Source organism: Vulpes vulpes, chromosome 13 (assembly GCF_048418805.1).
Source record: "Vulpes vulpes isolate BD-2025 chromosome 13, VulVul3, whole genome shotgun sequence".
NCBI lineage: Eukaryota > Metazoa > Chordata > Mammalia > Carnivora > Canidae > Vulpes > Vulpes vulpes.
In genome coordinates this window covers 47,523,817-47,538,108 of record NC_132792.1, presented here as the reverse complement: position 1 = coordinate 47,538,108, position 14,292 = coordinate 47,523,817, and the positions used below count along the sequence as shown (strand labels likewise).

General features: G+C 40.8%; 1 long non-coding RNA gene across 1 annotated transcript; it reads left to right on the top strand.

Annotated features, from left to right (window-relative positions):
* Nucleotides 1-7,681: 7,681 nt before the first annotated feature.
* LOC140595057 (uncharacterized) lies at nt 7,682-12,810 on the top strand. The gene is made up of 3 exons (XR_011996452.1): nt 7,682-8,378; nt 8,716-8,997; nt 12,519-12,810. It is a non-coding gene; the product is annotated as an uncharacterized lncRNA (long non-coding RNA).
* Nucleotides 12,811-14,292: the final 1,482 nt, after the last annotated feature.

Sequence of the window (14,292 nt, the reverse complement as noted above, 5' to 3'; positions counted from 1 at the left end):
TTTTTTTTTTTTAAAGATTTTGTTTGTTTGGGAGAGAGAGAGAGGGAGAGAGAGAGGGGAGAGAGCACAAGAAGGGGCAGAGGCAGAGGCAGAGGGAGAGGGAGAAGCAGACTCCCTGCTGAGCAGGGAGCCCAATGCGGGGCTCAATCCTAGGACTCTGGGATCATCACCTGAGCTAAAGGCCAGTGCTTTACCACAGAGCCACCCATGTACTCCTCATATCACTCTTAAAGAGGAAAACCTGAGGCTCACAAAATTCAAGGAGAAGAACCAGGATTTTAATCCCTTTCTGGCTACCTTGAAAGCCTGTGTGGGGACGCCTGGGTGGCTCAGAGATTTTGTGCCTGCCTTTGACTCAGGGCGTGACCCTGGAGACCCGGGATCCAGTCCCACGTCGGGCTTTCTGCATGGAGCCTGCTTCTCCCTCTGCCTGTGTCTCTGTGTCTCTCATGAATAAATAATTAAAATCTTAAAAAAAAAAAAGCCTGTGTGTGCTTCCTCTTCTCTATACTATGATGCCTTTAACAGGCTATCTATAAAACATTTGCTGTAAAGTCAGTTAATATTTTTTGCATTTATTTATTTATTGAGTAGCATCAATTACTTTGCTGGAGATTTTTCAGTGCCCTGCAATGTTTTTCAAAAAAGCGGCACCATTTCCTCGGTGTTTTACAAAATTTAGAAACCATGAGTAGCTGACTTTTACATTATAAAGTCTTAGCATTTATTTGAACTTTTTTCTTCTAGTTTCCTAAATGAATGTTTTCCTCTGATTGCTCCTTTAACATTTTAAAGTTAACAACATGAACTCTTACGCAGGTGAAGGGATTACAGTGAGTCTTGTACTTCAGTTTGTGATTAAAAATAATGCTCTGGCATAGAAGGATATAAAAATGGGAAAGAGGGCTGTGTTTCAATACTGTAGAGATCTGCTAAATACAGCTGGCAAGAAATTCCAAAGGGAAATAGCTGTTCTCTAATGCTTAGAGTTCTACAAGGACAAGTGGCTTCCTTGGGATCCATATTTTCCGCCAAATAAGGAAATCAAGTGTCATTTTTAACTATTAAAATTTGGCATGACTTATCACATTGCTGCCTAAGTTCCCTGCCCCTCTGCAGTGGCATTGTTCAGGGTGGCAAGATAAACTTTGTATCTAGTGGAGAAGAGGGTCATGGAAAATGGTGATATTTGTTCAAACGTTTCTGCAGTAAGACAACTGGAAATTCTGATGAATCAGTTTCAATGGCAGGATGGTTTATCTGGATCTCACAGCTATCATTTTGCCCAAATTGGTCTTCTCTTCTACTGAAATGTCTTACCCACTTTATTCTTTCTAGTGAATGTCTTTATTTTCATCCATACTGTGCGCCGTGGCACCTGGGTGGCTCAGTCAGTTAAGTGTCTGCCTTCGGCTCAGGTCGTGATCCCAGGATCCTGGGAGTGAGGGCCTCATTGGTCTCCCTACTCAGCGGGGGGAGTCTGCTTCTCCCTCTTCCTCTGACCCCCCTCACCCCCTGCTTGTGCTCTCTCTCACTTGCTCTCTCTCTCTCTCAAGTAAATAAATATCTTAAACAAACAAACAAACACGTCTGCACCCTCTGTCTGGATTGCTCTATATCTAGACTTTTGCACAAGATCACCTCCTCAGAGATAATTTTCCTGACCTCCAAATCCGACATATCTACCCTCTTCCCAGTCACTCTGTTATATCAGTCTGTCTTATTTGTTTCAAAGCATATTTGTTGCAGCCTGACGTTATTTGCATTCTGAAATTAATTTATTTGCTTCCTTAAAGTTTATAACCACCTCTATAATGACACCTCCATCAAGACAGGGCCACTTTATGCTTTTTAAACCCACTGAGTTCACTTATGACATGCCTGGAAAACAATGGTGCTCAATAATATTTCACTAGAGTGGAGAGGGAATGATTAAATGGTCATTCTAACTTCAATTATTGTATTTTTATGAAGACTTAGAAGGGCAGAAGGCTTTGCAGGGACCGTGCCTTCCCGAATGCATGCATCTGAACTCAGGGGTGTGTGTCACCCAACTCATGTTTATATTTGGAACTAAGGAAAAAGAGCCATTCCCTTCTCCGTTCTGTTAATGGGAGGAATTAAGTGACCCGTCTGTGTCTGTCAGTCATTGCCGGGAGAGTGAGAACGTTGGTCTTTAGAAGTGTCAAATTTTTTGACACTTTATAAGTGTCAAAACTTAACTCTTCAAATGTGGTTTGCACTTTTGACATAAAAATGTCAAAAATCCATACTCTCTTGGCTTTTATTACTATAATTAAAGACAGAACTTTCAACCTTATATTTCCTATCTTGGAACATATTATTTTTTTCCATTTATTTTTTATTTTTTTACATTTTTTTAAATTGGAGTTCAATTTGCCAACATATAGCATAACACCCAGTGTTCATCCCATCAAGTGCCCCCCTCAGTGCCCGTCACCCAGTCACCCCCACCCCCCGCCCACCTCCCTTTCTACCACCCCTTGTTCGTTTCCCAGAGTTAGGAGTCTCTCATGGAACATATTATTTTTGAAGGCAATTTTTATTTTTTATTTTTTATTTTTATTTTTTTTTAATTTTTATTTATTTATGATAGTCACAGAGAGAGAGAGAGAGGCAGAGACACAGGCAGAGGGAGAAGCAGGCTCCATGCACCGGGAGCCCGACGTGGGATTCGATCCCCGGTCTCCAGGATCGCGCCCTGGGCCAAAGGCAGGCGCCAAACCGCTGCGCCACCCAGGGATCCCCGAAGGCAATTTTTAATAGGTTAATGAATATTTTTTATTAACAACTAAGTCAACTCTATATAGGTGACTATTTTAATTCACTGCACAGAAGGATTTACAGTTTATTACAATTTCATGCCTTTAAAAACATTAAATTTTAAATGCATCTAGTCGACTATGATGTTTATTGAAATTACAGGTTGGAAACATACACTGTATATATTAAGAACATAGGCTTGTGCACTTTTAAGCGAATGGTTAGGAAGCTCTTTTACTGGATGAATGGGTAACCTGAGCAGGTTAATGTATCATCCTTACATTTATTTTTATAACTGTCGAAATGCTATTTGTGTCTTATCTCTTGTAACTGTTTGGGGGAATTGATGAGCCTTTCTATAACAGCTGACGTTTTAAGCATTATTTTTCACCTAAATATAAAATAACATGATCAATGCTTTGTAAATCATAAAATATCATACAAATATACATGATGAATTGTGGCCTCAAAAAAATTTGATTTTTAACTCTCAGGTCAATACATGATTAAGTAAAATAAAGTAGTTCAAGTGATTGCACGTGGCCTGAAATTCAAACAATTGCACAACAGAAATCTGCTTGCCCCAGATTAAACTAAATCCTACAGGTAAATATGAAAGAAGTTAAGTTCTCAAAGGTAAATATTAATGGAGATGAAGGTCAGTCGTATCAGTCACCTTGTCAAACTATCTTTTGGGCAAACATTTTTGGGGTTCATCTTACCTAAAATTGAACTTGAGATTAAAAAAAAAGTTTTTGCCAACTCCCTTAACAATTTTGTTAGTTCTCAAGCTCTTTTAGCAAATTTTATCAAAATCTTTTTATCAAAGTTTTAAAAATGGCAGTTGAATATATCCTCTTAAAATAGTGTTTCTGTAGGTCACCTGCCTCAAATTCGTATGTGTGTGAATTAAGTTAAATGCACATGTGTTTGTATCTCAACGAATCCATTGCAATTGTGAAATGACCTAAACTGACTTGGATGACTAACAAATATCAAGCTCTCTTGGGAAGTGTTGGTAGGCTTTTTTTTTTTTTTTAGATTTATATATTTGTGTGTGAGAGAGAGAGTGCTAGAGTGTGTGAGTGAGTGTGGGGGAGGGGGCAGAGGGAGGGAGAGAAGTCAAGCAGACTTCCCACCGAGCATGGAGCATGGAGGACTAGATCTCAGGACCCTGAGGTCATGACCTGAGCAGAAATCAAGAGTCAGAAGTTTCACCCTCTGAGCCATCTAGATGCCCCAGTAATTGATAGACATTTTAGATGTGTCTGGGGGGCTATGTCAGTCTGGCTCTGCAATCTAATTACCAAAAGATGTGTTTCAACGAGAGCAAGTCTCTTATCAAACTCCCTAAATGTGCATTTCATTATTAGCAACCTGGCACAAAATAGTCACATGACTTGTCTGTAGTTTCAGGAAGGCCCAACTACAATTAAGGCTTACCCACTGAATGTTGTTTTCCTGACATGCTTTCCCTTTTAGGAAAAAATACTGAACATTAGCAGCTACCTCAGAATACACTATTTTATGAATTAGTCTTTTTCCCCTGCAGTAAGATTTCTTCAATCCTTTAATGCTTTTACTAGTACCTAACTCCAGGAGAGAATTTTTTTTATTCATTTCTGTGATGTCCCTTTATCTGTTGGGTCAACATGCTAAAAACAGAGCTGTGACCTGCTCTTCATGGATTTTTTTTTTTTTTAACGGTTAGATCAGATTCATGATGGAATAGAGACAGGTACAATAATCAAATGCCTTTTAGTAGTGGAAATAGTCATTGCGGCAGGCAGGAGTCTGTTATTTTATTTCACTCTTAACTGGTCCCTGTCCTAGTAGGTCTATAAAAGAAAAATGGCAAGACACTGATTGAAGCAGTGGTTTGCAGAATGACTCATTCAAAGGCAGAGTGCACAGAAGTGCATTACAGAGACCCTCTTTATTGATTTTAAGAGAGTGAACAAAGACACCTAATGTGGTGAAATAGTATCTATAATGCTCCTTCAATCTCTAAAGACTTTGCTTCATAACTATTTTCAGGCATTAGCATTATTATAAAATCCTTTATCCAAGTACTCCGATTTCTTTGAGTCATGCTATTTCTTTGTTGTAAACTGGAATAATAATAATACTCACCTTGAAGGTTTTTTTTTTTTTAAAGGAGGATTAGAGCTAAAGCCACACATCAGATGCATAGTAACAGAGAGGTTTTTTTGTTTTGTTTTGTTTTTTTAGCCAAGTGTACTACTAATAATGCAACACTTGTGTGGGCTGTGGTTCCCTAGGATGGAAGAGTTAAATGCTGGGGAGAGTTGAGGACACAGGGCTGGGTCAGAGTTTCTAAGACTTTGATGAAGTATATTGGCTAATCAGCCTTGAAACCATGAGACATAATTGTCCCCAGGGCATTTTCTAAGGAATTAATAAGGAATAAAAAAGAATGATTGATTACAGGTGCTTTTCAAGAAAGAAATTTTTTTTTCTTTTAGAATAGCTCCCTAGAATGGGGACCTTTTTGCATGTGATCTTATTTATAACTTTTAAGAAGTGTGATCTGGGTAGAACACATTTTAGTATCTTCACCTCAAAATGAAGAGCGAGGCTTTCATGGATGAGGAAAGGAAACCATGTATCCAAACTCAGATATGTGTTAGAACTCAGATATAAGTGTTAACACTAGAACATCAAGTCTTCAAACTCTGTCAAGTGTTCCTCCCCAGTGACAAATTGTAAAATCAAATCAACAGTGGCTTTCCTTCTATCACTTTTTACTTCATTATTACAAGGGTTCACTGATAGGGTGAGCTCCTACCCCAAGATAGTCAGTGTAGTTTCCCTAAAACGTTGATACAGAGAGGGTTTTGTTTTGTCTAAGGAGGGCCAGGATGTGATGAGGGCTGTCATGTGTCCTGAATAAATGGGTGCCGTGGGTTTTTTGCATCTCCACTGCCAGCCTGGGTAGGCCTATGGAGCTTTTGCACACACCCTCCTCAGCTCTTTCAATGCCCACCTTCCCTACATTTCTGAGGAGGAGCCATGCTACCACGTGATTTAAATTCCTCAGTTTCAGTATAACTGATGAATGCATATTTCCACATTTCCACAAACATTGGAAAGATGAAATAGCAAGATTTTAATGAAAGTCCTTCCTGATTCCGTCTCTTGTTATACAAAAGGTTACTCGGGCAATTGATTTAGCTGGTAGAGGCCATGTGTCTTATTTTGAGTTTCCTGTTTTTCTTTTTAAAATTTTTTTCTCAAGTTGCTCCAGGCAGATGAGGGCTACCTAAATATACAACTTATACTAAGCGGCTCTCTAAGATAGGTTTGGCAAGAAGTAAGTGAAGAATTTTAAGGTCTTAAAGTCTAGCTCTTCCTTCAACAGTGACTCTATAGAGAGACCTCCTATGCTCTCTGAGGGCTCCTTTAGCTTCTGGAATCAGGAAAGTTTGGAGAAGCTGCCTAAACCTGTGACTTGAAAGGCCTTGGGTCTCAAAACACCATGGTTAAGGGTGCAAAGCTGTTAAATGAAAGCCTTCTGATCGCATTCCCTTATACCTAGTTTATCCAGCCCTGCGGTGGAATTCCTTACTGTGCAATATTTGGACATTGCAGTAATAATCCTAAATCCTTTAAGACTGCCCCGGACTCTGCCTTTCACTAGTTGGTAAAGTTCCACATAACCTTTGTGCAAGTGCCCAAGGATTACAAAATGAGAGGATGACATGTTGGCAAGTGCCTTAGTTTTCCATCATCACCCAGGAGGCAGCCGGAACCAGTCTGGTGAGAAAGAACTCCAGGAAAAACACCTCCCCAGGTTCATGGCAATAATGCTTTTAAAAATGGAGACCCACAGAATCCAAAGGCGTCCTTAGGAGCTCTAGTGGCTAAGAACCAAGCTCCGGTTAGAATGAAGCTTATGAATTTGGATTTCCTAGGACAAGAGGGCTGATTTTATGCAGTGATTTGATCTGGGGAAGATGAATTCCTGGCAATGTTATCAGTTCCTCCTGTGGTAATTCCTGGGGGCGCTAGCTAACCAGGTTTACATTCAACATTTTTACAATGTGGTCTTTTGTTGCTCCTGTCCAGGCTCCAAGAGTTTTCATGGCCTGCCCCCCTGCAGAGTTGGACAAGATTCTACTGTGTGGTTGCTTGCAGCTGGCACCAGCTGTTGTACACTTTTCTACCCTACTTTTGCTTTTTTTGGTTAAGATTGTGTCTCTAGTCCTTCCTCAGCTTTTGATACCAGACATATAATGCCAAGGTGTTGGCTGGTAAACATGGGATTATTAATAAAGCCCAGTGGCTTCTTCCAAAGGAGCATTGGCTGTAACATAAAGTCACTTCTGGGTATGGGGCTGACTGTCATTTGTTTTGGCTAAGATCATGGTTTCAAAGGAATCATTTTAACTTTAACAGAAGAGGTGGCCAATGAAACTTTACTTAAGGTTTCAAGTCCTTAAAACATAAAGTCGGAGTGGTGAGGAAGAAAGGAATCATCTTGTAGCAGCAGCTAGACATAATTGAGTTTGAAGACAGGAAAGATAGGGTATCTTTTATTAGATCAAATATTAGCAGCAATGTTCTGGCATGATGAACATACCTTCTGTATGAGATGAGAATGACATACACTGAAAAAACAGCCCAGAGAGGAGAGAAATGCCAACGATAATAGATGTGACCTTTCAGTGCCTTGGCCACTGGCATTGCGTGAAGGTAATCCTAGATCCCCCATTTTTCCATTTGGATGTAGCGGAGACTGACAGGGCAGGTGTCCTGCCTAAGGCAACTGAGGTATGATTTGCTTTCAGCCTCCTTCCTATTTGCCTCTTTCAGAGGGAGCTGGAAAATCCAGTCCTTTCATGGGCTCTGCAGAGGACCTAGAGGCCAGGACCTGACATGCTATTTGTTTCTTCTAAGGCTGCTATTGTACCAATGCAGAGATCGATGACGATGACAAATGGACAACACGTTAGAGGGATTTATACTGCTAGTCGATTTGGAAGGATTGAAATGCAGCTATGACGGGTGACTGGAACTGCAGCGTCTAGATGAAGCTAAATTGAGCACAACTTAATCCCTTCATCATAATATGAACAAGGAACAAAACAAATGATACCATGGCAGTCAGGCACGGCCACTCTGGTTGTGGAAATTAGCTGTGAATTCATTTTGTAGCTCACAGTCATCCACCCGCTGCCATTGATGTGACCAGCCTGCCTCCTTAGGCCTCGGGGCCGCCTTGAAAATCATTCAGCCCAGCTCCAGTGTGGACAGGGAACGCTTGCTGGGAACTCAGTGAGCCATGGCTTCTTAGGGGATAAGATTGGGATAAACAGCACTAAATGTGGGGAGGGAGAGCACCACAGTCTGCCCTACTGTATGTTACCAATAGACTTGGAGACTCCTCCCTCTCTCTTAGTTATCCCCTGCAAGAAAAATGCTAAAAACTCTTCCATGTCCCATCGAAAGATGAATGGATACAGAAGCTATGGTCTATGTATACAATGGAATATTCCTCAGCCATTAGAAACGACAAATACCCACCATTTGCTTCGACGTGGATGGAACTGGAGGGTATTATGCTGAGTGAAGTAAGTCAATTGGAGAAGGACAAAAATTATATGGTCTCATTCATTTGGGGAATATAAAAAATAGTGAAAGGGAATAAAGGGGAAAGGAGAAAAAATGAGTGGGAAATATCAGAAAGGGAGACAGAACATGAGAGACTCTTAACTCTGGGAAACAAACTAGGGGTGGTGGAAGGGGAGGTGGGCGGGGGGTGGGGGTGACTGGGTGACAGGCACTGAGGGGGGCACTTGACAGAATGAGCACTGGGTGTTATTCTGTATGTTGGCAAATTGAACACCAATAAAAAATAAATTTATATAAAAAATAATAACTCTTCCATGTCATCACTCCATTCTGCAGCCACCATGTGCGAACCTATCCTTGCTGGAAGCTGAACTCTGTTTCTGGCCCCTGACCTGAGTCAGACCTATGGCTGTATGCTTGGTTTCAGTTCTGTGCAGCACCATGTGGGCCCCAGCCCCAGGCCTCCCACCTGGGCTCTGACCTGGCCTTTGACTTGGGGTTGGGTCCTACCACTGGGCACTGACTGCGGCCTGCCTCAGGACTCCTGCTCCTGCTCCACCCACCCCTGCCTGCCAGCCCAGCACCCCCTTGTGTCCTACCATCCTCTTATTGTACCTGGTAAGTTCTGTGACTTGATACCAACGATTCATTGAGTTAAAGTTCAGGTGACCAGGGGCTAAGACGTTAGGGCGGGAAAGAATATTGTCTGGGGGCCTGAGCAACAAGAGAAAGCACAGGTTGCCATGAGCCAGGAACAGAGGCCCGTGTGAGCTCATCGGTGATCAAAAGTGTGAGGGAAAAAAAGAGAAGAAAAAACAAAACAAAAAAAAAGTGTGAAGAAAAAATGTCTTGCCTAAATGAGAAAAAAAAGTGCATGTAAGAATAATTTGGGACATTAATTGTGTGCCGCACTAATGAGTAACACGAGGCTACACCCTCATCCCTCAGCTGCCTTGGGCAGCATTTGTGTTTTGCGTTTCTCCACATTGTGAAAAATCATTTATGAATATTTTTATCTGTAATTTTCGTTTCGGGGGACAATATGTCTAAGTGGTTCTAAGTTCAAAGATATAAAAGAGTACAACATAAAAAAAAAATCCCCTTCCCATTTGCTATCCCAGAGAGAACCAAAATTGTCCATTTTTTCATACTCTTCTAGAGATGTTTGATACAGATATGTGGAAATAATTGCATGTGTTTTCTCTTTTTTAAGAACAAATAGTGTTATACTAAACTTACATTTTCAGCCCCTTTTCCACCTACCATGTTGAACTTTGGCCATATCACTATGTAAAGAACATTTGCTGTGGGCTTTACAATATTCTGTTGCATGGACTGCCATTGTTTATTCAGCCATTCCCCAATTGAGAGACATTTAGATGACTTCCAGTCATTGTAAACTGGTAATATAATTACCTTATAAGTGTATAAAATCATTCATAAATATAACTTATTCCAGATTCCTAGTTGCTCATCTGAAACCTCCGGGGTCACATGTGCTTTAGAATTCAGAATTCTTCAGATCTTATAAGAGCAATACATTTCAGATATTATATAAGTAATGTCCTTAGTGTGGCCTGAAAAAGCACCCTGGAATTTAACACATCAATTTTTTTGCAGCAAGATGTATGAATAGTCCTAGTAAGTGGAGTAACTAGTGACTATAAATAGCTTCACATCAGTTCAGGTCAAGTTTTGCTCACACATGAATTCTAGTCAAGTCAGGTCAGCTCTTTGCAAAAAAAAAAAATTGGTTTTCAGAAAGTTTTGGAGTTTAGGGATGAAGCCAGGCATAATGGACCCGTATTTTCCCCCTTACGTTGATTGTGTCAGCACAGTGGTGATATGGGTATAGGAGGACCATCAGAATTAAACTTGGAGAGCCTGCACTTGGGGACTATGTCACTTGTGTGACATTGTGAAAGTTGCTTGTATCTTTCTAAGTCTCTGTTTCCTAATCTGAGAAATGGAGATAAGAATTCTTACTCAGGAGGATTGTAGTGAGGATTAATGATATTATGTTTCATGTGTCTGGTCCCTGGATGCACATTGCGATTGGCAGCTGCTATCATTATTCATGGGAAAAGGTGTCTAATAAGACAGGATTAAGTCACTTTTCCCCATGAAAATTTGGAAGTAGCAGGACAAAGGGGCAAGAATTTTGTGTAAGAATTGGGGAGAGTTTTTGGGATCCCTGGGTGGCACAGCGGTTTGGCGCCTGCCTTTGGCCCAGGGCGCGATCCTGGAGACCCGGGATCGAATCCCACATCGGGCTCCCGGTGCATGGAGCCTGCTTCTCCCTCTGCCTATCTCTCTCTGCCTCTCTCTCTCTCTCTCTATGTGACTATCATAAAATTAAAAAAAAAAAAAAGAATTGGGGAGAGTTTTTAAGGAAAAAGAACCGATACCCAAAGCTTTCTCCCTGGAGTTTAAATTTATTAAAAACTGTTGGGCTGAATAGGGCATTCCTGACCTAAGCTCAGAGTCGGGGAAGTTCCAGAAACCCTTTGAAAATGAAACTCTCAGAAAGAACCTGCATAATGGACTGGTCCCAAACTCAACCTGGAGAGAGAAGGGCAATGGTAGTCTGGGCCATCAAGAACTGGACGTAGGAACCTATCCTGCTCCAGGCAACTCGTGGTCACACTTCAGCCTATGGGATTTAACATGTGAATTCATTTATGTAGTCATTTAACAATTATCTTTGAATGTTGAATAGTCGTTCTAGGAGACTACTCAAGAAGTTAACGGACATGGTCATGTGTTCATAGGTGTTATAGTTTACTGGGGACTTAAAACGATAAAGTAAACCACAAGCAAATCACTAAGAATTGTAGATTCTCTAAAGGAGTAAACTAGGTGGTGAGTGGTAGGGGCAGGAATGGTCTACTGGAGTTTACGCAGACCGAGAAAGCCTTCAGAAAGAAATGCTCTTCAAGTTGAGAGGAGAAAACACCAGCTGTGCAGAGGAAAGCATGGCAGAGGAGGCAATGAGGGCAGCGGTGGGGGTACGTGAGCCATTTCTTCTGTCTGGAACACTCTTTGCCTATAACGTCACATGACTGGCTCTTCTCATCATTCCAATTTCAGAACCATGCCATCCCCCAAAGGGTCGTCCTGACCTCACTAAACTTAACCTCTCCCCACTTTTGCTAGTCACTTGCCACCCACTATCCTGATTTATTTCTGCAGAGCTCTAGTCACCACAAAAATTTTCTTGTTTATTTTTGCACTTGCTTATTGTGTGCTTCTTTCCTTTAGAAGGAAAGCTGCATGAGAGCCCTGAGCATTTTGTCCAGGATCTGTGGGTGTCTATTTGTTGAATGAATAAAGGAAGAAACTATGCAAAGATGCTAAGGTAGAAAAAAAAAATCTCAGTTCATTCTAGGAAATAAAATTAGGCCTTTGGGTCTTGTCACATGAATGGCCCCCAATGAACCCTGTTTCCTGGTATCTGTGCCCTAATGAAGCCCCCTCCCATCATTGACTTTGGGCTTAGCCTTGTGACTTTTGTTGTCCAATGGGACATCAACACAACATGAGCACAGGCTTGATAAGTGCTTGTTTAGAACACAGATGAGCTATGAGAGAAAGCCCTGCCTGGTCTTGCCTCCTTCAAATGGAAATATCACTTGGAGAGCAAAGCCCGGTCATCCCGGAGTCCCAACTGAACTTAGCTCCCTGCCAATCCTCTAATTAAATGCAGCTGCATGAGTGAGTCCAGACAAAACCAGTAAACCAACCCCCCTATTCTCCTTACCCCTCACTCCTGCTCCATAGAATTGTGAGAAATAGAAAATAGTTGTTTTAAGTCACAGAGTTTCTGGATGGTTTGTTACATTCAAAAGAGCTGAAGCAGAGCTGGGACATGGTAAGTGTGTGTGGGGGATGGCATGAGATGAGTTTAGAAAAGTAGACAGGGAAACGATCACTCAGGGTCCTAAGTGTGTAAAGTTAAGTTATATTAAATGCAATGGGAAATTGTTAACAGTTTGATGGAAGAAATTGTTTTTGAGGAGATAAGTTAGGAGGTTGTTTATTGCTGCTTTGACAAACAGAAAAGGCTCTGCACCTCTTTTCATTTCCAGCCTCTGGCCTTAACACTGACAACTTGTATTTCTTTTCTCTGGAAACACCAGGAAGCCTGCGCCTGCATTTAAAAAGAAGATGTGGTCTGTGTATACAATGGAATATTCCTCAGCCATTAGAAACGACAAATACCCACCATTTGCTTGGACGTGGATGGAACTGGAGGGTATTATGCTGAGCAAAATAAGTCAATCGGAGAAGACAAACATTATATGGTCTCATTCATTTGGGGAATATAAAAAAATAGTGAAAGGGAATAAAGGGTAAAGGAGAAAAATGAGTGGGAAATATCAGAAAGGGAGACAGAACATGAGAGCCTCCTAACTCTGGGAAATGAACTAGGGGTGGTAGAAAGGGAGGTGGGTGGGGGGGGGATGACTGGGTGATGGGCACTGAGGGGGGCACTTGATGGGATGAGCACTGGGTGTTATTCTGTATGTTGGCAAATTGAACACCAATAAAAAATAAATTTATTATAAATAAATAAATAAATAAATAAATAAATAAATAGCTGACTGCCTTTCTGGAGAAATATGGAGAGGCTCCCAGATTCAACAGGAGGTAACACATGATATCTTTCTATGGAAGAGTCCAGTCTGCCATAAGGGCCTCCCTCACAATAATACTATAGAGTCATTACTAGCATTCTAGTTTTAATGAGTGAGAAAAATGAAGTTTAGATGAATGATACAATTTTGTTCAAGCTTTCATGGAGGTAGAGACAGAATTTAAGTCAGATTTGCTTAATTCCTAAAGCAGACTATTTTCACTATAAAAGATTGGATGGGCACTGGATTGACCATATAGGAGAGTTTTGGTGGCAGATAAAGAAGAGGCAAAAAGTTGGGAGAGTTAAGAAGGTAAGAACAAAGGAAGAGATATTCCAGGAAAGCAACTCTGTCTTCCTACCACTCTTCTCCTAAACTGTGCCCAAGTATTGTGACCTTGAGTGACAACTCTATGATCTCTGCAGAACAATACCTCCTCGTTCTAAATTTTCCACACTTACAATTGCTTCAAATCCGTTTCAAGGAAAAAAAATGTTGAAGCATTTTTGTAGTAATTAATAGCTAAAAGTTTTCTGGAAATGACTTAAATATCAACCAATAGAAAAATAGATAAATATATTGTGACTTTGTCATAAGATGGAATATAAACACAACACATAAATCTCAAAAACATAATTAAGCAAAAAAAAAGTTAAACTGAAGAACAATATACATAGTATAATAGCAATTATACAAAGTTTAAAGCATGCATAACAAGGTAACCTATAATTTATGGATCTGTACATGTGGTAATCACAAAGAATATACTTGAGACACACATCCATTTCAGTTGATTGTAGTCACCTTTAGGAAGGAAAACAGAGAGGGAATGGGAAGTGTAGATTAAAGGCTTTAGCTGTATCAACAAGTTCATGTTTTCTTAAACAAAAAAACCCAAAAAAGCAAAGATGCAGGTAAAATCAAAGGAACTATCTTCAAGATGGATTTTGTGAGCTCTACCGGCCAAAGCAAAATTGTTTAAGGGCCCAGGTGACAAATCACAACAATTTGGGGGACACTGAGTCCATCACAAGATACCACACAGTAGCTGAAAGAAGTGAAGTGTCACTTGATACCTTGAAGATACGCAGTTGGCAAAGAAGCCCCAACTGTCCCCTAGTCAAGGAAGTAGCATTCCCATAGGGGTTGCCAGCAGCCATGTTGGTTGGGATGGCACCCCTTTCCAATTGCTTTGGAATTGGAATTTGGAATTGGTAAGGCCACAATGGGAAGGCCAGATGAAAGAACAAGAGCAGACTTTTTTCAGAGCATCTGG